Raw genomic sequence first — 26,424 nt, forward strand, 5'->3', positions numbered from 1 at the left:
CCTCCTATGACTTTGGGCTTTGCACACTTAAAATACTAACGGCATTCAAAAGATTGTACTATTCTCTGTCGTACAATACAAAACCTTTATTTCTGAAATGATCTTCAGTCAAGCATTCCAAGGTGATATGTAAACTGGTCGTCGTTGATAGTGTTAACTCCCACACATGTTGTTTGTATGTGCTCCAGTATTCATCCATTGCAGGCAGCCATGCATTGACAGATCAGTGGGCTATAGAATTAGGACTGTCACACTGCAGCACCTCGGGCGGATCACCAAACTTCAGATAGCGTAGAGTTGCAAGTTGTATTTCGGCTATACTGTGTTTGAGGAACAATATATCAGTCCGGCAATACATCCCGGACGTGACTCAGAATCAACTTGCACACCGACATTCTGATGCTTGTCCTAAAAGTGAGTAAGAATGTAATGTTAAATAATATATTAATGGCATGTTACCATTGGGACTCGTCTTTTTAAAAGTTTTTGTGAAGTTTAGGAGCGGACACATTGTATATTTTTAAAATAAATATAGCACATACATCTTTCCATAGTTCTTTCTGCCCTCCTCCTAACAAAATATGTACACAAGCCTTGCACATGACAGAGTTTTGAGCTTGGCTCACACGTGCATTGGATCTCTTTGAGAGTATCGACAAGGTCTTAATCATATTGGCGTGAAAATGTTTCTTTACCACTGACAAACCATATGCCAACCTTAACAGTTTATACACATTATGCGGGTCTAGCCAACTACATACATGACAAATTATTCATGATGTGTATGAGGTATATAGACACTCATGAGCCTGGTGCTGCGGGTCATTATTTTATGGCCGTGACAAAGAATATAAAAGTCACACATATGCTATGTAGAAAACAGAGAGTGGGAAAGGATGTAGCGCAGCTGGCAGAGCAACCGCTTCAGACCCTGGTGGTCTTGGTTCGAGCCTTGGCGCAATGTCCTGTAATTTTGAGCAAATCCCTTAATTTCCTTGTCCCCATGGACAGTTCCTTCAAGCCCTCATGGGTGATAAGCTGCGCTATATAAATTTTAATTTCAGGTAGTAACTGTTAAGACATTACTACCGCTACGATATAACGTTAATATGGAAAAACATTCATCAGGGATACCTGGCAGCAGCACAATTTCAATAAAATCTTAAAGGAAGGTAATCAGTGTTTCTGGGAAAAACTTAATCATACAATCATTAGCTAATACTAAAATGGTGTTTTAAAATCTTAATTGCTGCTAACATAAACTAAGAAATAATCTGATTGGATTGTGGTACAAAGTAAAAAAATGCATCCTTCTTTTCTTTACTTTATATTCCTTAAATACTTCACAGAAAAAAAATATATTGTTGAGATCATAAAACCTTGTGACATGGTAATTAAGTGGCTCGGATTTTATATTGAACACAAAAGGCAGGTTTTCTTCAAGTTAGAGAATTTTAGACTGAGCCCAATGATATCAAACAAATGCTGCGGATGAAAACGCAGTATTACAAAAACTTGAGAATAACTGGGCCGACACATTACTGTCATGTAAGGTTTTGGTGATATGGAGATATTAGATCTCACTAACATCGGTTCAGATTCCAGATTTCCAAGGTAAGTATTGTTTTTAAAAATTGACTCAAGCACCTTTGTTGGGCCAGAGCCATCAAACTGCATATGGAGGAACTAAATTCATGTACAAAGCTCTTTCGTGATTTCAAAATCTGTCATTTGCAAAATCAGAGGGTTTGGGGTTACAAAAGTGCTCTTCTTTATGTACAAAAATCCATTCTAAGAGTCACAAAACTATTTATGGCTTGTAAGAGGACTTTATGTGACTGTTTGAATCACAAATAGAAGGAAGGGTGTGTCAAAGGGTAGTACCTTATATATCATATAATATATTAACGGTTTGTGACTGTTATTGTGTTCGCAAACCATCGATGAGACATCAGCATCGCAAAGGGTGTGGTATCCATTCCGCAAAGGGAAAGGGGTCCTCTTTCGACCCATTCCCCTTTCTGAATGTTGAACGGAGTCGAGGGTAAATTTGGCAGTGTGCCATGAGACTGCTGTCAGTGGAACTTTTTAATAGTAGTCGCTTCTTTTTTGTAAACACTGTCCTGTTTCATTTAAGTAAGAGGAACAGTATTAAAAAAAGGTTTTCTTTATTTAAACTTAGACACGGACATAGTGATCTGCTAATGCGTGTAGGCAACTATCCCGGAGATATTCAGGCCAATATTTATACTTTTTAGCGCCGCATTTGCGCCACTTTTTGACGCAAAAACGGCTCAAACTTGTATTTTGGAAGTTTGAGCCGTTTTGCGTCAAAAAGTGGCGCAAATGCGGCGCTAAAAAAGTATAAATATGGGCCTCAGTACTTTTTGTGACTGGAATAATAGTACATGACACCTAAATATCTAAATCCTAACCTATCAAGTAGTTCTCTAAATTCTGGATTATTTTTATGGAGGTCATTCACTTCCCCCCATATAAATGTTAGAAGTACTCCATCAGCACTACAGTTTTGACCTATTAATACATAAAATGTCCCCTTCTCGACTCACTCCCATATTGCTGAAATGCCCAGTCTGTCTGACTAAGCACTGAGGAAGTTGAGGGACACTTAAGAAAAAGTTTATGGAGACCATCGCTTTCTTTTTGATTTAGTGCCCCTCCTCCCTTTTGAAGCAGTTCAAAGGAGCAATAAAACAACATGGGGACCTCCTTGACTTCCAAAATCTTCAACAAAGTAGAATAAGATCCACCACTGTTGTGATTATTAAACTATACGAATCCACTAGAACAACTTTGGGCCCTTATGGAAATAACTTTCAGCGAGGTTCTCAGTTTACATGAGCAACAACTTTGACTCCGTTGTACTATGCTATGTACTGTTTACAACTTGGCGCCGAGGGTGAACAAGGTATAATTAGCCTGGGATAGAACCCGGAATGAATATTGCACCTTCAAGTACGATTTACAGTATACACCCTGTAAATATGGAACAGCCCGAACAGCACATTACTTTCTTTATCTTTATTTATCTTGTACGTGAACATTCTTTCTTACAAAAACAGAGCCAATTTAATTCTACAGAGAGTTCTGTGGGACAGTTTCTTTGTGCCAACATTTTACCTTTAGAATTTGTTGGTTTCCGAATCATCAAGCTCTGCTTTCAGCGATTGTTAACTCGACTCAGCACTGCCATCTAGCGTGGTTTAGTTCTACCACAGAACCAACCTCACGGTTATATTATGAGATTTTGTGGCATGTTCAATATACTGTACGGATGTTACTGTCAAATCCCATAATAGTAGAATATATCTGCAATTTAACTATAGGCAAAAACGTGTGACACTCGTTTACTGGCTATGTTGGACCTTATTACATGGTTACTCATTATTTATTAATTATTTATTTTTCTATGTATATAAGTATATATTCCTACATTTGCCCATTATTTTATGATGAACAAAGATATCATGACTGAACATAAGGTGCAACTTGCAATTCATAGTCATAATATTTCACAACAAGTTCTTTGGGTATAAAACATTGTTATTTTTAATCTTTAACAGGAACTTACTATTCAATTAAAAGGATAACAAATTGCTTTGAGCATGTTCCTAATGTCGAACGTTTTATGAGTACAATTCACACAAAATGATTAGGTGATAATAACTACTTACTTTTAAATACATTTTCTTCCCTGTAACTGTGGTTGCATTGTTTACTTTACACTCATCACTGACCGCATTTCAGCTTCGAGGACCACACATCAAAATCAATTTGTGATCTGAGAAGCCTGGGAACTCTCTCAAGATAAGCCTAAGACAGACCAGGGGTAACTTTGAAACTGGAACTTATTTTAGAGCTATTTATACATAGAAGTCTATCAAGCTACCAAATTTATATGTGGTTAATCTGCCTTCTCTGCTCCACTCCTGATTTCTTTCTTACCAGTTTTAGACAAAATGTCTCTTCCCTACCACACTAAATCTCAACATTACATTGAAGACATCATACCACTGGCAAGCACTGGAGAGTTATCACCACGTCCTAGGCACTCATCCACTACATTACAGGTGGGGTGATTTACTTTTTAATATAGGAAGATGAACAGGAAATACTACTTTAAAGACCCTCCCATACAGTATGGGCCTCATTTACTACAAACCGGCGCATCGCTCATTATGCACCAGTTTGCTTGCACCATCCTGTGCCCCCTAACAACACAATGGTAGCGTTTTATGTACAATACTGTGCACTATGGCAGTCGTTAGCACAGCTGCATCAGAATTTCTGATGCAGTTGTGGTGCTTTGCTGGTCTAGTGTAAAAGATTTTGATTGCGAGACCAGCAAAGCACAAGGAGGCCCATTGAACAAAGCACAACGTCACTTTAACGCCTGACCTGAGCAGAAGTTAAAAAATGACACTAGAATGACTCAGTGAAATCTTGTAGATTTCACTCCGCCATTCCCAAGGGCATCCTTGCAGGGGAATGCATCCCTGTATACATTTTACCTGGCGCAGGTATAATGTGGTGCAAGGGTTTACAAACTGGTGCAACAGTCCCATTACACCAGTTTGTAAATAAGGCGGCGGGGTGGGGGACTGTTCTGCGCCACCGCAGCATCAGAAGAAATTATGCTACGGTGGCGCAAGGGGCTTGTAAATGAGCCCCTATGTGTTATAAAAATGGCCTACCCAGAACTCCACTTGTTTGTTTTCTGTCTCTTGGAAGACTTATGGCATAGCTACTTCAGATCCCTACCAGGTTAGGATACATGACGTTGTGATTGCCTAAAAAGAAAGGAGAAAAGATTGTCTATAATTCCTGGTAGCCTTTATAGAATGATTTTCTTGTTCCTTTCTGTGGCATGGGCTTTGTAGAATTGTCCATATGTGCTCAATGATAGTACGTTCAGGTTTTTTTACGCTCATATACAGAAATGTGCTGTCTGTGTATTGGAAAATGTTCTTTTTGCCACTGAGTCAGGAATGTAACTCGGGTGATGTAAGAAGATATTTTGTGGAGTGAGATAAGTGTGGTGGCATTATACTGTGGTTTCTGAGGTAACCATATCGAAGAGATGAGACTCGGACAGAGAAAGCAGAGTGAGGAGGGAGCAAGCACTCTCTCGGAGGGCAAGTGGGCAGCGTGTGAGTATTCATCCCCCACAGCTCCTGCAGACCTGGCTGGAGCGTGGTCCTGCCTGGAGGCGGCCAGCTGCTGGCTGCTGATTTCCCCACCATTTCCCAATGTCAACATTGCTGGCCCTGAGGGCAATATTTTCAAGCCCCTTGTGCCACCAGTGCATCAACCTTTTGTTGGCGCAGAGTGCAGACCCATGTCTATGAGGCCACGCAAAGCCACTTTGCATAATTTTTCATGACTAGTAGATGCGGTGTAAGGCAACGCAGTGCAAGTCACTGAATTTTCTTACACTCCACCAGGGAGGCATTCCATGGGCATTGCAGTGGGTGTTCCCACGCAACACCCATGGGTTTTGACGCATTCCCAGACATACAAGGATTTTAAACCTGGGAATGCATGAACACTGTATGCCTCCCCAGGGCAGAAACAACGGGAAGACAGATCTTTATTTCTCCTCTTTGTTTACTCTTTCTTTCTTGCAGTGCACATAGAAAGAGGTAAACACCTCTCTAAATTGTTTTTGTTTCCTGCACAAAAACAATCCTACGAACAACCAGACACCCTTGCACCATGGTGCAAAGGTACCTATGTTGGCGCTAGGCAGAAAATTGTGCACCAGCACAGGGGGAAAGGACAGAAATGCACTGTATCTTCTAAATATGGCACATTTATGTCCTTCTGAATTGGCACAGGGCAGTTCAGCACAAAGATTTGTGATGCTGCTTTATGTCAACTCCTTGAAAATATGCACCTGACTGTGAAGTTCCCACTGCACCTTGTCCTCCTTTTTCCTTTAAATGCTGGACTTTGGGTGGTGCAGATTTGGCGCTGTGACCATCTCAGATCCCATTCTGGAAGCCTTGCTGAGCGGAGGCTGAGAGGTGATTATGGCAGCTCAGTGTTGTTTCTCAGTGCTAGCAGGAGGCTATGGGGATGGTGAGATTGGATGACTCTAAGGCTAGACTGCATATCAGTGCTCTGACAAAGTGGCAGACACCTTTGGGGAAAGAGCACAGTGGAGCTTGGCTCAGCTAGTTCTCCTCCATAAGGCAGCCTCTGGTGTGGCGAGAAGGAGTTTTAGAAGTCTCTTGCGTGCTACACAAACAAAATTCCTGCCATCAGCATCGCACAGCCCCTGCACAGCCCCTGCACTCATGAACAAACCGCGCATCAGTCGTACCTAGTGAAGGAAATTCAGAAGTCGTTGGACAAAGCAAGTTCTTTTGTGACCTAGAACACCAGAGTGCACTGGAAAGTTGGGCACCAGTTCTATCAAAGTGTTGTCAAACTTCTCATTGTGATGGTTTTTTCTACAGGGACTAGTGGATTGGGTCTCTTCAGTTCTTCAGCTCTCACCACCAATCACCTTGTCTTCACTTTAGCAGCACGGTTGAAAAAAAAAATACAACAGTATATCACACCGAATATTGAGAATTGAGGATTGAGCAACTGAGTGATTAACTCCAAATAATAATAACAGTAACAACAATTTGCTAGCACAGAAATGAAGATATGCAGCAAAAACTGCAGAAACATAACAACTTAACCCTTGCCCACAGTGTAAAACATGTACCTCAGTCTCCAAAAGACACAGGAGACCAGATCCCTGGTAAAGGAGCAGCTATTCATTGCAGCAATGAGGGCCCAGAAACGTAAGGTGTGGCAGCATTACCAAAGCATAGAGCAGTATTTCCACAGGTCTTCCAGCAGGTTTCCAAGGATCTAAGTGAGGATGTGGCCGTAGGATCCACTCAAGTAAGCATCCTCCCACACTTGCAGCCCCTAAACCTTAACAAGTGTTGCTGATTTAATTAAACTTAGGAGCACACCAGGGGTGGCTGCCGCAAATCTCAAGGGGAGGGGTGGGAGAGGGTAGTGATGGGAGGATAAAAAAAATAAAAACCTTACTTATTCCCATCACCGCCGCCTGTCGCATTTCTCCTCTGCTTTTCTTCTGGTGACCCAGCATTCACTGGGACAGCAATTCTGGTGCTTCTCTCATGCTAAACCTAGCATGAGATGAGCACCAAGATTAGTCTGAGTGGCTTGTTCTGCTGCTGAGACAGTGCTCTGGAACCTGTGCAGTTTCTCCAACTCAACTGTGCAGCACAGCGAGGTTGAAGAAACCTAAGTCCACATATGTGTCTGGCCGGCCTGAGATGGCATGCCAAGCACACATGTGCACTTGAAAGTGCACAGATCCCACTCCCTCTCCCCTCTTCCCCTTCCCGGGGCCCAGCCCCACCCCTCACTTCACATGCTGCTGGCTTAGCCGGGAGCTGAAAAATGAAAGGATAATGATTTATTGTTTTATTTTTCAACTCCTGGCTTAGCCAGGGGTGCGAGGCTCCTTCACTATTGTGAAGGAGCCGTCTGTGGAGCCCACCAACAAAGGGACTCCACTTTTCCACACCACTTACAGACTTACTTACAAGGGAACTCTGCTTGTCTAAAACAGATGCTTACCCTCACCTGGCTTATTACATCTCTAAATTCCCGTAGTTTGAAGTAATTATTACTATATAATGACATTGTCCCCTCACTCAGGCCAACTGATGAAACCGATCTCTTCCGAGTCTCAGCATCACATTAAAGCTTCATACCTCCCCGAGTGAGACATTCAGAGCATCAAATACTTTTTGTAACCTGGCTGAGGTTCACAGAGTGCCACATATACCAGGTCTGACCCTCTCGTTCTGAAAGTGACACAATTTTAGGGGGAGAAAAGTTTGAGGAGCCTATGTCTGACGCCTCATTGGCCCGGCTAACAAATCTAACACACATTAACCTCTACAAAGGATTCCCAATTTAGAAATAATCCCTGGAACAGGGAGACAAATTTAGGGGCATATTTAAGAGCCCCTAGTGCTACCAGAGTGCCGTATTTATAAGGTAGCATTAAGCCACTTTTTGTGGCTTAACGCCACCTTGTAAATACGGCCCCTTCGCACGCAGCACTTTACGTGGAAGGGGCGCACAATGGTTGTTGCTGTGGCCCACCCATTGCATTTTGACACTGCCACAGATTTACAAGTTTTCGTAAACCTAAGTCAGCGCCAAAATCTAATGCCACCCGCATGGCGCAATGAGGAGAAATGCTTTCATTTCTCCTTGTTTTTTGCTCTTTCTTTGTGCAACTCATGTCATATTCATTTTGCAGCACACAGAGAAAGAGCAAATCACCATTTAAGATTGTGTTTGTGTAGGAAGGTGTTCCTTCCTGCACAAAAACAATCTCCCCTTAACTCAGCGATCCTTGCACTATGGAGCAAGGGTTGCTGCATTGGCGCATGGCAGCAAATTTAGCGCCGGTGCAGGGGGAAACATAGGGGTGTGCCGTATTCTAGTAAATAGGGCGCATCCCTGCATTTTGAAAATGACAGTGCGCGATGCTGCCAAATCTGGCGCAGCGACACGCACTGTCATTTTCTGTTAAATCTGTCCCTGAGTTTATAGTGATGTTGTAAAATCCAGTCTGCCTCATTCAAGACCAATGCTATTGATACTGAGTGCCCCAAAAAAACGGGAAGGCTCAAAGCACCCATGTAGATTGTTCAAAACAACATTTTGAGACTTACGTAGGTAAATGGTGACTGAAAAAAAATGAAATAATTCAAACAAAACTTGGATGAAGGGATATTTATGTAAGCATGCAATACAGCTGCAAGCAAAAACACCAGGGAAGCAAAAATGTTTCAAGAATCTATCAAAAGCTCACTCAGAGTCCTCGCCATTGCTCTCTAATACAGCTGATGATTAGGGGCATATTTATACTCCGTTTGCGCCGGAATTGCGTTGTTTTTTTGACGCAATTTCGACGCAAAACTAACTCCATATATATACTTTGGCGTTAGACGCGTCTAGCGCCAAAGTCCATGGAGTTTGCGTCATTTTTTAGCGTGGACATCTACTTTGCGTTAATGAGATGCAAGGTAGGCGTTCACGTCTAAAAAATCGACTCTGAGGCATGTGCGTCGGATTTATACTCCCGGGCAAAATTCATGCCCGGGAGTGGGCGGGTCAAAAAAAATGACGTACGGCCGCTTTTGCGCCGTTTTTTAGCGCCTGCAAAAGGCAGGCGTTAAGGGACCTGTGGGCTCTGAAGGAGCCCAGAGGTGCCCTCCCATGCCCCCAGGGACACCCCCTGTCACCCTTGCCCACCCCAGGAGGACACCCAAGGCTGGAGGGACCAATCCCAGGGACATTAAGGTAAGTTCAGGTAAGTGTTTTTTTTTTTTTTGTGTGGCATAGGGGGGCCTGATTTGTGCCCCCCTACATGCCACTATACCCAATGACCATGCCCAGGGGACAGAAGTCCCCTGGGCATGGCCATTGGGCAAGGGGGCATGACTCCTGTCTTTGCTAAGACAGGAGTAATTTCTATGGGGGTTGGGAGTGAAAAAAATGGCGCAAATCGGGTTGAGGCGAAAAAATTGCCTCAACCTGACTTGCCCCATTTCTTGACGCCCAAGCTCCATTTTCCCCTACGCCGGCGCTGCCTGGTGTACGTCGTTTTTTTTAACGCACACCAGACGGTGCCGGCGGCTAACGCCGGCTAACGTCATTAAAAAAATACGGCGCCCGCATGGCGCTTCAGAATGGCGTTAGCCGGCGCTAATTCTTTTGACCCAAAACTGCGTTAGCGCAGTTTTGCGTCAAAAAGTATAAATATGGGCCTTAGTCTATTGTCGAAGCTATGCCTTCCATAATGGGAATATTTAGCTCTGATCATAACAATGGCCCAACATACAGTCAGGGGGTAGTAAGGAATGCACCAATCCCAGCCATACAAATCTCTTCAACAGTATTACCAGCAAACAATGATGTATTACCATATGGGATGTAAGCCCCCTGACAGAGCATCAAGTCCAACTATGGACAAAGAGAAAAAATCACTGGTCAACATTGTAGGACAATGGAGCCAGAAGTATTTCCCCGTAAGTGGTACCGAAGTTCAGAGAATAATGATAATGCATATCATGAGAACCAGAGACTGGAGCACTTACCTATGGAGGAACCTACACCACCTGTGACGGACTTGTTACACCAAGTGGTAGATGGGTTTTAATTCTAGTTAATAAAATCAGCACTCCAAGTCAAACGAAGGAGCACTCATGGGATAACAATCATATATCTTCTTTAGGAAAGTCATGAATGAAGGATCGTTTATTATCTCAAATTACTGATAAGTCCTCAACAAATGCCCTAGTTCCTAAAACTATTTCAGGAATCAAGCTTTGTGGTCATTTAAACCAAGGTAGTCAAAGTCAATGATCTTACACTCAAAAAGAAACTTGAATACAAGTGTCGGCCAACCAAGCCCTGATTTTCACACGATTATGCCAATCAAGAGGATTCCACATTGTACAAAATATGCAGAACCTGTTAAGAACAAGCATTTGCAATGCAACGGGTCTGGCATTACATTGAGTTAGAGCTATTAGCATTCTAAACTCCTCACCAGACTTTTCTTGCCGCATTAAATAAAAATAAAAAAAAAACGAGCGCAATTGCGCTGTGTAAAATAGAGCTCGATTGCGCTGCAAAATAAAGGGAAAAAGTAGTCCAGAAATCATATGGAGAACATGGAGCCCCATATGTTTCCAGTAGTTTACCGGTGCTCTCAAGGAGGGCTAAACACTGGAAAAGGCATGACATATTCATGCCTTTCACAAATGAAAAGAAGCAGATTTTAAAAGGAAAACCCACAAGCCAATGAAAGTGACTGACATAACATGGGCCTGGTTAAAAACCCCCTAAAGAGAGATTAGAAGAGGGACGGAGCGCTTTGCGCTCACCCCTATTGATCAGATCCTTTCCCGACCTCAGTTCGGTGACCTCAGCTGACCTACTGCCAATGCACTCATGCATTCTATTCTGGTCTACTGAGATTATGCATCAAATTAGGGCCAGGAAAGAAGACCTGGGTGATGGGGCATCTCCTTAACACAAGTGGACAAAATGCAATATCCACCCATGTTTGCACAGCCTGAGGATGTATTTAACCAGAAGCAGCCTTAATCTCATGAGACTAGACACATGAGTGAGCGCAGTTTAGCTAACATCAGCAGTGCACACACCAATGAGGAACAATCAACTCATACAAATTTGCTCCTGAGATATTGCTGGTATTGCTAGTGCTAGCACAGGTGTATTAATAAAAATTATTAATGAGTGTTCGTGTATTCTGAATAAGGGATTTGTGAAGAAAATATAATAATGTAGAAAATTAATACACACATTTGAAAATGTGATTACGGTGAGTGGCTACCAAAGTTCACAAAGTGTACTTATTAGTAGATAATATTGTGGAATGTTGAATATATCTTTGACTTATGTAGTAATGTGTCATATTAAGGGTTATGCATTATGTTATAGCTTTATTAATTGCAGGCCTTAACTTAGCGAATTTCTTGGCCTGCTTGCCAGGCCTCATGTCAAAGTTGTATTTCTTAACGTTTAATGAATGGCCGTCCATGAGAGTTAAGCTGTGATTTTTCATTTTGCATTGTTTAAATGTACTTGTAGCTGAGAATCCTTTCCCATGAGAACCGACTACTAGAAGATGCTGTTCTTGCTAATGTAACATTTTGTGTGTAATGTGTGTGAGATTGACTTTCTCAGGAGGAGAACAATGGAGATACTGACTGGAGTGGAAGCTGCAACAATATTGTTACCTGACAAGCCAGATGATGAGGACATTGCAGGACAACCAATCAACGATATGTGAACGGAGTAATGGTAGAATTCATAGATTAGGAGTTTTAGTTTTATTAGACAAAGTGTGAATATGCAACTAACTGACCAATAGGGATTTGAGATATAGTTTTACTAGTTTTTATTTAACAACACTGCACTGGGAGAAGACACTGTCATTGCTCATTTTCTTGCTGGCCGAAAGGTCGATATTGTCTTGTGCAAGAGACGTGCTTAACTTTAATGCCTAAAGTCTTTGCGATTTCTGAACTTTGATGCTGAATCCTGATGCCTTGTTGACCGACTGATGCCCTTAGGATGAAGACTGACTCTGCTTGCTGATCCACACTGAGGACAGGTATTATGAATTAGACTGTTGACTATCATGTATATTTGTTTTTCCTTTCTAGGTACCAACTGCACTGTTTTGTTAGAGCCATAGTTAGATGTTTTTTTCTAAATTTGTGCTACTAAATTGTTTTGCATGAAGCCCAACATGCTGATGCTAATCTGATGTTAGTTAAGGATCCTCACTAATGAAGTGGTGCTAATAGGGAACAATGTTTGATGAATTTCTCTGCTGAATCGAATGTATGTAATCACTTTGACACAGTTGGCTTTGTTATTAATTTGCACTGTAACCTTAGAATGTGTTGTAGTACAAGCTTTGATCGTATCACATTTCTTCTGCCACTTTGGACAGCCAGTATTGATTCTGTACGTGTTTCATATGATTTTGAGGTTGATCTACTTGACCTTAGCATTGGTAATATAGGGAAATAAATATTATAACTTTTACCAAAGGTGTGGTTATACATGTCTGAAAGGTCATGGTGTGTGACAATTACTGACTCCACTGATTATTGAGATTATTGATTTTTGTTGATTATTGATATTGTGTATTGGTTATTGATTATTGATGTGCATGTACTGGAGCTATGGTAAGAACATCTTAATTGCGAGTCAAAAGGTTCATCGACCTATCCGCATCCCCTTGTAAGTTTACTTATTAAGGTCAGACGAGCTATCAGAGATGGTAGCAGAGGATGGTTAGTCTCTTTAAGAGCTGATCATAGGCGTCTGGTACAGAGTAACAGGTATTAACAGTGTTGGTAAAGAGAGGTGAAGGTTTGTCTCGTTAAGAGCCCATTGTAGATGTCCAGAGATAGTAACAGAAGTGAAAGTTCATTATTATTGAGAGTTGGATTTTATTTTTCAATGATGCCAATTGGAGAGAAAATGATGTTCCCTTAAGCCCAGACATGACTTTCCTAGAATCCTGGAGCCTGCTAATATTTGTTTGAGGATGTTCTCGGCATTCTAGTGACAGTGTGAATGAAGTAGGTTGCGCTTGCACAGCTTATGCAAATCGCAGGTGAATTGTGAGGTTTGTGTGGGTTTAGGGAGTTTGCATACTACAAATGAAGTTGTAGAAGGAGTGTGCGTTCTCGGCACTGTGAGAGAAGGGAAATCGTCGAACTTCATATGTGAGTAGCACTTCGTGCTCAAAAATTGTCCACGTAGTTGTTGATGTACGGGCGATGCGTGGTCTAAGACTCCGGAGTACATTGAAAAGTGTATGAGACACTTGGGCCCATATTTATACTTTTTGACGCTAAACTGCGCTAACGCAGTTTAGCGGCAAAAAATTTTGCGCCGTCTAACGCCATTCTGAAGCGCCATGCGGGCGCCGTATTTATGGAATGGCGTTAGACGGCGCAATCAGACCGGCGCTGCCTGGTGTGCGTGGAAAAAAACCACGTAGACCAGGCAGCTCCGGCGTTGGGAAAAAATGACGTTAGGGCGTCTTAAAATGGCGCAAGTCAGGTTGACGCTAAAAAATCGTCTTAACCCGATTTGCGCCATTTTTTCGACGCCCAGACGCCATTTCATGACTCCTGTCTTAGTAAAGACAGGAGTCATGCCCCCTTGCCCAATGGCCATGCCCAGGGGACTTGTGTCCCCTGGGCATGGTCATTGGGCATAGTGGCATGTAGGGGGGCACAAATAAGGCCCCCCTATGCCACCAAAAAAATAAAAATATAAAAAAAATTATACTTACCTGAACTTACCTGTACTTCACTGGGATGGGTCCCTCCATCCTTGGGTGTCCTCCTGGGGTGGGCAGGGGTGGCAGGGGGGGTCCCTGGGGGCAGGGGAGGGCACCTGTGGGCTCATTCTGAGCCCACAGGTCCCTTAACGCCTACCCTGACCCAGGCGTTAAATTCAGGCGCAAATGCGGTTTTTTTTGACCCGCCACCTCCCGGGCGTGATTTTTGTCCGGGAGTATAAATACGACGCATTTGCGTCGCCGTCATTTTTTTAGACGGGAACGCCTTCCTTGCATCTCATTAACGCAAGGAAGGCGTTCACGCTAAAAAATTACGCTCTTTCTTCATACTTTGGCGCTAGACGCGTCTAACGGCAAAGTATAAATATGGCGTTAGTTTTGCGCCGAATTTGCGTCGAAAAAAACGACACTAATTCGGCGCAAACGGAGTATAAATACGGGCCTTGGTTTTATGTTGTAATCTATCTGGTTTAGTAGGTTGATCAGGCATGGTCGGCAAGTCAGAGTGTCAGTCAAAGTAAGTGAAAGAAAATTTCTACTGAGATCTGGTGAGTCCTATGTGCACCAGGACAGACCCACTGATCAGTTGAGAGTAACATTTGCGGGTCGAACTTTGCTTGCGAATCTGGGAGACCGAGAAAGAAGGAGTAGCTGTAAGTGCAGGAAGAGCTGTCAGTGAAAAATCCGTAAGGTTTCTGAAGCAAGTGTGTTACCTTTCCTGTAGTAAACCAGCAGATTTGGTTTTTGGCTTTTGATTTGTGCTTGTAATTTTTGCATTAGTTTGCGTGAATTGGAGTTTGGGAGGACAAGCCACAAGACTTTGTGAGCCACAGTACGTATGAGTGTGACATCATTGGAGCCGCGTTGGGATAGGTCGGTTAGTGAGAAGAGTCACACACGGATTGGCAGACGTCCGTGAGAGGCAATTGTTTGAGAAAGTGGGTGAAAGGAATCTTGGGATTAAAAGTCACTTCCTGATCTGATTTTGAATAGCAAAAGGTAGAAAAGATGACATTTTTCAAAGCTTTAAAGAGTGCTTTAAGGGGAGATACATATATTACTACGCCTATAGGAGAGGTTACACTGCCAGAAAATACCCCAGCTTACGTTGTAATTGAAGAGAAGGGTGTTGTGCCATGTCTTTGTCTAAACCAATGGTGCAAATTGACATAGAATGATGGGAACTTAGTGTTTCCTACAAATGGGACGTTCAATTTGAGGGTTTTGGAGCATTTAGGGTGGTGCTATATAAATGCAAGCCCCTTCCGAGACCAGCACAGTTTGAGGCATTAGAGATTTGGGAGTTATTAGCCAGACAGCAACAGCAACAGAAAAGACTTTCACAGAAGCTAGATCGGAGAGTGATCAGAGAGTTTGAAGGATGAAGACTTTGCATAGAACTAAGTTATTTCCGTCAATCTCGCAGGACAATGAGAAGGAAGGAATGAAAGCTACTAGGAAAACTAACAGAAGCCCGTCCGAGAGCAGGGAGGATAGAAAGTCTTCAACAGTGGGGTAGGAATCAGATGATGATGAGTTTATTACACAGTTATTGAGAAATCTCCCACAACCACATACAGCACATGAGAGTGGTCCAAGTACCAGTGCTGATCTGACAGCCCCAACACAGGTTAATGGGACGATGAGCCCGATGCAGGTTAATGCTAGCTTGACACAGAATGCAATGTAGAGTGGTCTTAATGTGCCTACGAAAAAAATCAGGTGCAACCACCACAGGTTCAGAGAATTTATCCTGATGTACCCATTATGGAAACAACTTCGAACTTAGCCATTTTAGTTTTAGCTCCGTGCATGTTAGTTAACACACTAGGCCGCTGTGCACTTTGACCTAGACATATTTTATTCTGCTTTGCATTGTTATTATTACAATAACCAGTTTTACGTTCTTGTTTTATTTTCATCTATCTAACTGTTTTTGCTTAGCCCAGCACTGTGTTATCAAACAAGACATTCTTGATCACTTTGTGCTTCAGTCAAGGCTACAGTACATTGCCAGTCATCGTGGTAGAAGTTTAGTCTCCAACATTCGTAGAAAATATACATCCTTACGTAGGGACATTTTCTTAGAACATCAGCTGTGTTATTATAAAAACACTTCCTAGTCCCATTACACGTTAAGCGGGAGATTCCAGCCAGGGAACCACAACTGTATGCTGGTTGCTGAATGCTTCGCTGAAGATGCTAATGCAGACTACAGGCCTCTGCTCAGGTAGAGGGTTGATGTCCTCCTGGTAGAATCTGAAAGGCAGAATTAGAGCTTAACATGCTGTGCTCAGATTATGGATTAGATAGGAAATAGTCCATAGATTCTAGTGACAATATGATAGCGTTATCCTTATGCTTCACTGTCCTCATCACCATTTTAATATTGTCATGTTGTGTCGTCCTGGTTATTGCAGCTCATGCTTTTCTATCTAAAATGCAGTTGTTTTATTGAACCAGTCTTTAAAACTCATACTGCTTTTTATTATCATTTATATATGAGACTGAATTGTGAATGAGAGAACCGGATGTGATCTGATTGACCACGACTTCACTGAGAAGTATATGTCATGCGCTCGGATGCCCAATCATCTCTATCTCTTGGTGGAGATGAGGCACTGCTAGTTAGCCGGAGCAAAACCTGGATTTAGAGCGACAGGTGTCACCGGCAGTGGGTCAGACTCAGTCGTCCGCACCGTGGGCAATCTTGCTGCTCCAAATACAGTAGTCTCATTAGAATAATGAGAGCCTACAAGACAATGGTGCCTATGGAACAAGTTTTCCCGAGAATGGTGTTCGTTCAGATTGAACCAACTCCACTCTTACTGCTCCAAGTGCAGCCGCAGGTAATGCCAAGGTTTACTCCAGTAATAAGGACACAGTGAGATGTGACCCAATGATGAATCAGAATATGGGAGTTACTCTCCAACAGAGTATAAGTGCCAGAACAGCCCTAGATGCTATACCGCTACCTGTTACTGTTAGTCCAGCTGTGATCTTATTTGCACATAAGAAAACGACTGCAGGTGAACAGGGAGCAATGCCACACAGTATAATGAGGAGAGGTCATAATGAAGATGCTCGAATAGTCTCTCCTGTGGGGCAGACTTTTGACAGATCAAGATCATTGTTAGACCTTAGTCCATTTGTAGCACTTGCAGATACTATGGCAGGGTTAAACATTATCCAGAGTTTGTGATTGTTGACACCGCAGACCCAGAATGCAGTTGCCAGCAGGTGCCACCAGTCCAAGCACGTAACATTTCACTGCAAGGGGTTGACAGCTCAGCAGTTGACTGAATGGTTAGACAAGATCCCCACAGAGTTCTCCTAATGGAGAGGAGTGTTTGAATTATGCTAGGCTAAGCACAGAAGCAGGTGAACTCATTGAGGGAACTATGTGGGTGAACAGGTTAGAATCCTACACAGAGGCAGAGTTGAGATATTTGTGCCCGAAGATTACGAGGGAAGTGAGCAATGTGCATCAGAAATTAGCAGATTTAGCAGAGAAGTACGGCATAGAAATAGAGGAAATGAAGCATTTGAAAAGGAGTTAAAGATTAGATTTTGAGGTTAATGATTTTGAACATATGGGATTTGCCTGAATGAAGACATACCCTAAGGAATTTCTCCAAATGCCAAAACCTGGGGAGCATTAGACAAATGTGAAGGCAGATGGGTAAAGAAGAGGGGCAAGAGAAAAAGGGATTCTGTGGGATTGACTACAGATGTGCAGCAGGATAAAGATACAGTGAAAATTTGACCAATGAGGGAGATTCCAGAGAGAAATTTTGTCATGTCCCGTGGAGCATAAGTGACAGTCTATCACTTACAAATGATTATCCAAAATTGAAAGAGAAGCCAGTAGATTGGTATCAGCAGACAGACAGGTTTGTGAAACTTGCCTGTGGGAAGACTTGAACACATTACTAGAGATAGTGGTGCTAGCTAATCTGTGGATCTAGACTAAGAGGAGTGTAGATTGGCCAACAAGCGAACCGGAGAGAGACAAGAATACAGGTGCACCAACCCCCAAGGTAATGAAATATTACTATAAGATGATTGAATTTTTGGAAATGAAAATTTCGCCCAAGAATATCGATTGGCAGAGGATTTACAGGACAGCTCAGGAACCAAAGGAATCGATACATGCATATTATGAGAGATTGTTGCAAGTGTTCAACCATTACAGCGGCACAGAGATAATTGAGGCGAAAGACATGTTCAATTTTGTGTTCAGATTTGTGGAAGGGTTGAGACCTGAAACTAACCAGATGATTAAGAGTCATTTGATTTGCTGGCAAGCAAAGCTGATTGATGAGGTGTTGCAGTAGGCAAAATACTGTAGTGATGAGATTGAGTTGAAGCAGAAAAAGTTGAAAGAGAAGGCGATGGTGATACAGACTAAAGCAGCTCAGACAGGAGTGCAAGGGAATTTTCCACAGCAGTTGCTGCAGCAGCAGCAGGGAACCATGATGTTTCAGCCCCAGATGAGAGGTAGAGGTCATGGAGGAAATGTGAATTGTAGTCCAGACCGAGGTACTGTAGGGGATCAGAATGATGTGCAAGGAATGAAGAAGTTTTTGCCATGTCACATTTGAGGCGATGTTGGACAATGGAAACGGGAGTGTCCAATGATGGTGCAGGAAGGTGTCATCCAGCAGAGTAATGACCTCTCTTCATTCCAGAACGTGAAAGGACCGAGAGTGACTTACTCTCGGTCCTTTCACGTTCTGGAATGAAGTGAGGTCATTACTCAGCTGAACGACACCTTTTCAGAATAATGTGGATCAAGTGCTGAATTTTCAACCCATTCAGCAGGTGCAAATGCCACGTGTACAAATGTCACAGTTGCAGCCAATGCAACACCAGGTTCTCATGGTACCTAGACAGCAAATTCAAATACCTCAAGTGCCAATGGAACAGCAACAGATAATGCTTTCTCAACAGGTCACAGGTCAGAAGTTTAACCAAAGTAATAACTCAGTGCACCAATTCCCGTTACACAGTGAGATTAGAATAAATGATGATTGGACGAGTGACAGTTCAGATGTGTGTTTTCAACTTCCCTAGAAGTAGATCAAAGGGGTCCCTATGTGAATGGGAAAGGTTATGGGTCACAGGGTTTCATGGAACTACACGCTCAACAGTGAGAAGTGCAGGAGTTCCAAATTTGCCCCTTTCAGGTTGAACAGTTCAGATTTTAGGAGTGGCGAATCAGCCTTTGACCAACCCGATTACAGAGCTGGTTCTGGTTAAAATTGGCAACTTTCAGGGATTGCATAAATGTGTAGTCTACGTGTTCAAATGTGGTATCTCTACCGGGAAGAGACTTGCTCTGTAGAACGAAATGTTCGATTACATGTTCAAATGATGGAATTGAGATTCAGATGAATAGTGATGATGAAGACGACCAAGCCCCAGAAATAGAGGCAGAAAGTACAAATGAGGAGTAGCTGGTGCAGAATTCCTCAAGGGTTTCCAGAGTCACCTTTCCTATTCAATCAGATCTTGAAAAAGAATTTGAAGTTGTTGGAATTGCCTTTCCATTCGACCTTGGTGCAGTACATTGATGAACTGCTGATTGCGTCCAAAACATGGGACAAGAGCAAGTATGACATGATTGCTCTGTTGAACCACTTGGGAAAGAATGGTCACAAGTGTCTCCACTTTAATTGCAGAACTGTCAAAAAGTAGGGAAATACTTGGGTCACCAGATTGAGAAGGGATCAAGAAAGTTATCCAGAAAAAAGGATTACAGCCATATTGCAGATAAATCCCCCAACCACACAGAGAGATGTCAGTATGTTTTTAGGGATGGTATGGTATTGTCGCCAATGGATTCCAAAACTTTCAGTCATTTCAAGACCATCGCAGAAGCTTACTCATAAGGAAGCCACTGATCCTATAGTGTTAGGCTAGACTGGAATGAAAGCGTTCACTGAATTGAGAGACAGTCTGTGTAAGTCTCCAGCGTTGGGTATATGTGACTACACAGAACCTTTCACATTGTTCTGTAATGAGTGTGATGCATGATCTTTGTCTCTCTTGACACAGGTCCATGGAGGTGTGAACCGCCCAGTAGCATATTTTTTAGCTACTTTGGACCAAGTTACAGCAGCCTTATTCGGTTGTTTGCGTGCAGTTGCAGCAGTTGGTCAAGGTCTTAAACAGTGTGAAGGCACTGTGATGGGACATCCCCAGACTGTGATGGTCCCTCACTCTATTGAGATTATACTTACAAAGTCAAAACCCCAATATTTGACTGGTGCGAGGTTGACCAGTTACGAAACGAGTATTCTAGGGTCTCCAAATGTGTCATCGAAAAGATGTACAGTGCTGAACCTGGCAACCTCACTCCTAAATGAAAATATTGAAATTGAACAAGTGGAAGACGTTGATCATGATTGCCTTGGAGAAACTGACGTGTGCACAAAACCGAGACCTGCCATTGGAGACACCCAATTGGAAGAAAATTACCAAATTATCATTTTTTTCTTGTTTGAGAGACAATGCAGAGACACTGAGAGCAGGATATGCTGTGTGCACAATTACTGGTATTTTGGAAGCTTCTTGGCTTCGAGGAGTGTATTCTGCTCAAGTAGGGGAACTGGTAGCCCTTACTAGACCATGTTTCTGCTCAGCTGAAAGTTACAATATATATCGGATAGCCAGTATGGATTTGGAATAGTCCATGATTTTGGCCAGTTGTGGTCACAGAGAGGTTTCATGACCTCTTCTGGTTCACCAGTGAGAAGTGGTGAGAGAATTAATGAATTGTTACATGCTATTCAAATGCCTGAAAAGATTGCCATGGTGAAATGCAGTGCACATCAGAAGTCGCAGGACTTTGTATCGTTGGGAAATGGATGTGCGGATTAAGTCGCAAGGTTTTGTGCATTGAACTGCATATCATTCAAAGACAAGTGGGCATTGTTATCTGAAGAAGATGAAACCTGTACAAGCTACACATTGAAAGTAAATGACACCTTGGAGGAATTGAAAATGTTACAAAATAATGCTGAAAGGGAGGAAAAACGTTCATGGGGCAAAATGAAATGTGTGCAAAGACAAGATGAATTGTGGGTTTTAGAAGAGGGTCAATTGGTTTTGCCAAATAGTCTGATGTCTCAAATGGCGAGGTACTATCATAGTCAAGCACATATTGGGAGGGATGCAATGATTCAATTGTTCAAACATGATTGGTTTAACCCAAAGTTTAGACAGGTTTCTGAAGCAATTTGCCATTGTTGTGTCATTTGCCAACAGTTGAATGCGGGGAAAGGGACAGTGGTAAATTTGAGCCACATTGGAAGAGCAGAAGGTCTATTCAGCAGAATGCAGATGGATTTTATTGAGATGTCTGTGTGTGGAGGTTTAAGATATGTGCTGGTAATTGTTTGTATCTTTAGTAACTGGATTGAAGATTATGCTACACAAAGAAATGATAGTCTCATAGTAGCAAAACTACTGCTTTGGGAACTGACACCGCGTATTGGGTTTCCAATCTCTTTAGAATCAGATAGGGTAAGTCACTTCAACAATGAAGTAATTAAATTACTGTGTGCAGCATTGAACATTGAGCAGAAGTTGCCTTGTAGTTACGGCCCTGAAGCATCAGGACTAGTGAAATAGATGAATTGTACCTTGAAGTCAAGAGTTGCAAAGATGTGTGCGTCCACGAATTTGAAATGGCCGGATGCATTGCCATTAGTGTTGATGTCAATGAGAAATGTATCTGACAGGAAGACAGGATTGTCGCTGCATGAAATCCTTATGGGCCGAGCCATTAGGTTGCCAGCGGTGCCTGCAAATGCACTTGTCAACATTACAGATGATATGTTGTTCGGCTACTGCAAAGGTCTGGCTGATGTGGGTCGTCTCTTTCTCTCAGCAGGTGGAAGCCACCACACTGCCACCAATCCATGACCCAGGGCACAATCTGAGAGCTGGAGACTGGGTTGTGGTCCGGAAACACGTGAGGAAAACGTGTTTGGAGCCTTGTTGGAAGGGACGGTATTAGGTAGTTCTGAAAACTACCACAGCTGTGAAGTGTGCTGGAATCCTGAACTGGATTCATGCAAGCCACACAAAGAAAGTGGCATGTCCACTGGATCATGAGGAAGAAGAGTTGTTGAGAGAACCAGCTAACAGTGAAACAAGTCTTAGGGCCGGAAAGAGAACAAAGATGAACTGTGACCAGGTCTGAACCAGTTGAGGATGGTTCAATCACTCCTGTGAGAGACGAAGGAGAAGACCTCTAGGAAGGTGACGGAGAGCCCATCTCAATTGAGGCAGCAGGAGAGCCTAGTCAGAGGGGGGCTTTCCCAGAAGCAGACAATCGAGAAACAAACAGAGCAATTGCCTCCTGAACCGACTGCAGGTCTGTTAAGAGAAAAAACCACAGAACAGGGAGAAGGTTTGAGTTTGACTCTGAAAAGAACACTGACAAAAAGTCCACTGGCCGGAGCTGCAATTAGAAAGGAAAAAGGAAGTGGTTGTTGAGGAAACAATCGAGGATGAATTAGATACGACAAGGAGAGAAGATCTAAGTGAAGGAGAATTGAATGGTGATTGAAAGTTAAAAAGAAAGAGAATAGCAAGTCGAAGATATGCAGGTCCTGAATGTGCGTATGCAACTACAAGTGAGTGGCAGCAAGAGTTTTTGTCTTTTTGTTTTGATAGAGACATTCTGGGTCAGTAGTTTGGCACTTGAAGGAAGCTGATGAACTGAACTGTAGAAACAATCTGAGAACATTTTTTGAAAAAGGGACTGTCGAAAGTAACCAGAAGAGACATTGATAACCTGATTTGACTTTTGAAACCTGACTTTGACAAGCTGCTTACCGATTTTGACAAGGGATCCTGGAAGTGAGGCTGAAAGCTGTAAATAACGACTGAAAGAAGAGCTGTTTGTTTTTGATCTTTGCTGCAGTTTTTCCAAATTTTCTTCTGCTTTCTGAATCTTTACAGATCATGAGTAACATTAGCCAGCAGGGTAAAGATTCTAGGCACTGTAAATACATAAGTATTGGTTTGGCGATTATATGTGGGACATTGTTTGTGATGTTGATTGTGGGTATGTCGGTCTTTGATAAGAGTGAAGCAAACCATACTTCTGCTTTTGAGATGACTACTGCACTAACGGCAATAGAGAAGTTTAGCTTAGATGAGAAATATTTGCATGGGGATACTAATGCGCAAGGAGAACTCTCTTCTAATGTCTTCTATCGCTTATTGAGTGAGTATGTTGAGACGATGCGAGGAATTGTGTTGTGTGTATGCAGATTCCTTCATCAGTTGAGGAAGGAGTTCCATATCATAGCTTGCCTTTAACTGATGGAATACGTTGTAGTCTACTATTAACAAGATTTTAGAATCAGGAATACATTCAGTACTCTTACTCAAACTATGATATGATGTTTTCGTTTGTGCCTATAATTAGGTATTGGAGTAGAATAGCTACAGATAATGACATAGTAATAGAGGTTTCTTTGAACCTACATTGATGTTTGGCACACTTTCCGTGCACAGGAATAATCTGACATGCTTGCTTACTCATTTAGAGAAAAGCTTCTTAGATCACACAGATAAAAGGATAAAACCATTGAATGAGAAGTTAGAAAAAGGCTTAAAGAAAAGGACATACAGGAATGAATATGCTTATAGTGCAATTAAAACGCAAGGGATATTAGCTTTAGATGCACAACACATTGGGAAACTTTCAGAATTCTCTTGCTTTAGACATTCTTTTAGCGAAGGATGGTAGAGTATGCAGTATGAGGCTTTCTAGGCATTGTTGTTCGTATATTCCTGATGATAGTAGAGAAATAGAGGCTTAATTACTAATCTGTCTAATGAAAGCGCTGATTTGAAAGAATTGAAAGGACCAGGTGTTTGGGAAAGGGTTGGCAAGGGATTTGCTTCAGTGGGAAATTAGCTTAGCAATATTTGGAATGGGATACTATTAAAAATCTTGCAAAGGATATTAATTATAATGATTTATCTAATTGGAAAGTGGGGATTGTGTAAATTATACAAAGGGATTAAATTGAAGAGGTCAAAGAATAATCAGAGGAGGGAAGAAAAGAAAAGGGAAAAATTGTACGGGGAAAATTCAAAAGGGAAACAAAAGTATGAAGGGATTGGTAATATAGGGAAAGAAATATTATAACTTTTACTAAAGGTGTGCTTATACATGACTGAAAGGTCATGGTGTGTGACAATTACTGACTCCATTGATTATTGATATTATTGATATTTGTTGATTATTGATATTGTGTAATGGTTGTTGATTATTGATGTGCATGTACCGGAGCTATGTTAAGAACATCTTAATTGCGAGTCAAAAGGTTCATCGACCTATTTGCGTCCCCTTGCAAGTTTACTTAATAAGGTCAGACACGCTATCACTAGCCACCTGAAAAGCCCAAAATACATTCTACACTCTTTTCTGAACAGTTTTCAGATGATTTGTCTGCAATAGTCCTTGGAAAACGATTCCTTCTTTCTTACCAACCTAATAACGTTTGAGAAAAAAACAGTTAAGACTACATTAGACCATCTATCTGGAGGTCTACTTAATTAACACCCATAACCAATTTATCTACAATGAGATCTCAACTCCAACCAAATTCTGTCTGTAAAGGTAATCAACTCCAGAAAGGAACAGTTTTACATCTACTTACTTTTCTCAAGGAGAGACGTTATAAATTTCACATAAAAATGGATGAACTAGAACATCTAACTAAGCAGTGCAGAGATTTCTCCTGTCGTTACTTGGGATTTTAATGAAGACTCTCAAATCATTCTCCCAACTAAACTTGAATAACAAAGCACCTAATCAAGCTTATCTCCTCTGGTGATGTTTCAAAGAAAAACATGGAGCTACTACTGAAAACCTTCATTGCGAATTTGGTGCTCCATTGTCTCAATGGTCATTTTCCGAATAACCAGTCCGCAAGAAATGCATTTGTCTTGTCAAATACAATTGATTTTACTCTGATTCGTTACTCATAATTCTACGTATGTAAATATTGTATAGTTATTTCAAGGGGGAAAACAACCATAATCCACAAGCAAAAACTCTACAATACTCTCCCTCATTTATAGACACTGTATTTAATGGCAGTCTCACCAAAGGCTTTAGAGATAATATAGTGTGGAATATAAAGTTACTGCTTCCCTCATGACAAATCCAATGCTTGGAGAAGCATTGAACAAACTCAGTAATTTTGATGGAAAGAATGGCTCATGGAGAGAAATGTGGGATAAAATTACAAAAAATATCATCACCCATCTGTCTTCACAAGATAGTAGAACTAATTTACAATCTTGATGCAAGCAGCTTTTTAGGCAACCCAATAAAATACCAATTAGAATGCAGAAATAGAGGAGATACTTGACACATTTACGCACCTTTCCACATAGTATATCATAATCAAACACAATCAAGGAGCGACCTAGAGGAAGACAATAAAGGGGAAAATATTGAGTAAGCAACAAAATAATCAAAAAAATGCTGGTACTTAATGGGGACGGAATCTTGCAGGCCAGCAATGATTTATGATATTTTGTTATACATCTGGGAAACATTTCTCAAGTTTCATCAAGCAGGTCAAGACTACCCACTGTGTATCTTAAATAAATATGTTAATAAGGGGATGGAATTATCAGAAATACAGCTCCCGCCACTAATAGCAAAAAGAAAGACCTCCCGACCTCCTGGCCAAATTGGGATTCTAATTGTTGTAAAGAATCAAAATGCAAGGATCTGGAGTATGTTGTAGGTGTTACCTTTCATTTTCGTTATTATGTTTTATTTAGTCATGTTTTTCTGAGCCACACAAACTGTTCCTCTCCTGCTATGTGTTCTATGTTCCAAAGAGAATGTTTGTGTTCTATTACCTTGGCATTTAGTCATTTTCCACTGCCTTAAATAGCTGCACTGGGGATCTTCCTGTAGAAATAGTAACAACATGGTGGATCTTCGTTAACTTCTTTATTCGGTAGCTAAGAATGCCGACCGCCAACTGCCACCCCAACACTCCACCTCCGCTCTCCAAGCCCCGTCCCACATTCCACATTCCAACCCATGATGCCACACTTTCATAGAATAAAGTTGTGCTGCATCTTACCTGCTGCCAGCCCTCCTCACATCAAATTGGTGATGAGGGAGTAGTCCCTAGCTGAGTATTTCACCTTCGAGCCAGAAGCTTTTCTGCCAGAGCTGTGTCTCGGAACCGAAGCTCCTTCATTTCAGGAAACGCGTATTCCTATTAAAAGCTTCACCAGTAACCTCAGCGGCTTGCCTGTAACGATGTCTCTTCTGCGGGTGTGGTGAGGAATTACATACATTTTACTGTGCAGTAACTACTCCAGTCAGAGTTTTCGAGTCACATTGCGCCCACGCCTTCCTGTGACACACTTTCTCCTAGACTGCAATGCACCATGCACCTTTAACCACCCAGTACTCATGTCAACTATAT

The 26,424-nt window shown here is 41.9% G+C and overlaps 1 long non-coding RNA gene across 2 annotated transcripts in view; it reads left to right on the forward strand.

Moving 5' to 3' along the window:
- LOC138304002 (uncharacterized) overlaps positions 1-26,078 on the forward strand; it is a 238,677-nt gene extending 212,599 nt beyond the window's left edge. For both annotated transcript variants that reach the window (XR_011205482.1, XR_011205480.1), the window contains one exon: positions 21,831-26,078. This is a non-coding gene — a long non-coding RNA (uncharacterized lncRNA). The remainder of the gene's footprint in view (positions 1-21,830) is intronic.
- The last annotated feature ends 346 nt before the right edge of the window (positions 26,079-26,424 follow it).

This window comes from Pleurodeles waltl, chromosome 7, assembly GCF_031143425.1.
Source record: "Pleurodeles waltl isolate 20211129_DDA chromosome 7, aPleWal1.hap1.20221129, whole genome shotgun sequence".
Lineage (NCBI taxonomy): Eukaryota > Metazoa > Chordata > Amphibia > Caudata > Salamandridae > Pleurodeles > Pleurodeles waltl.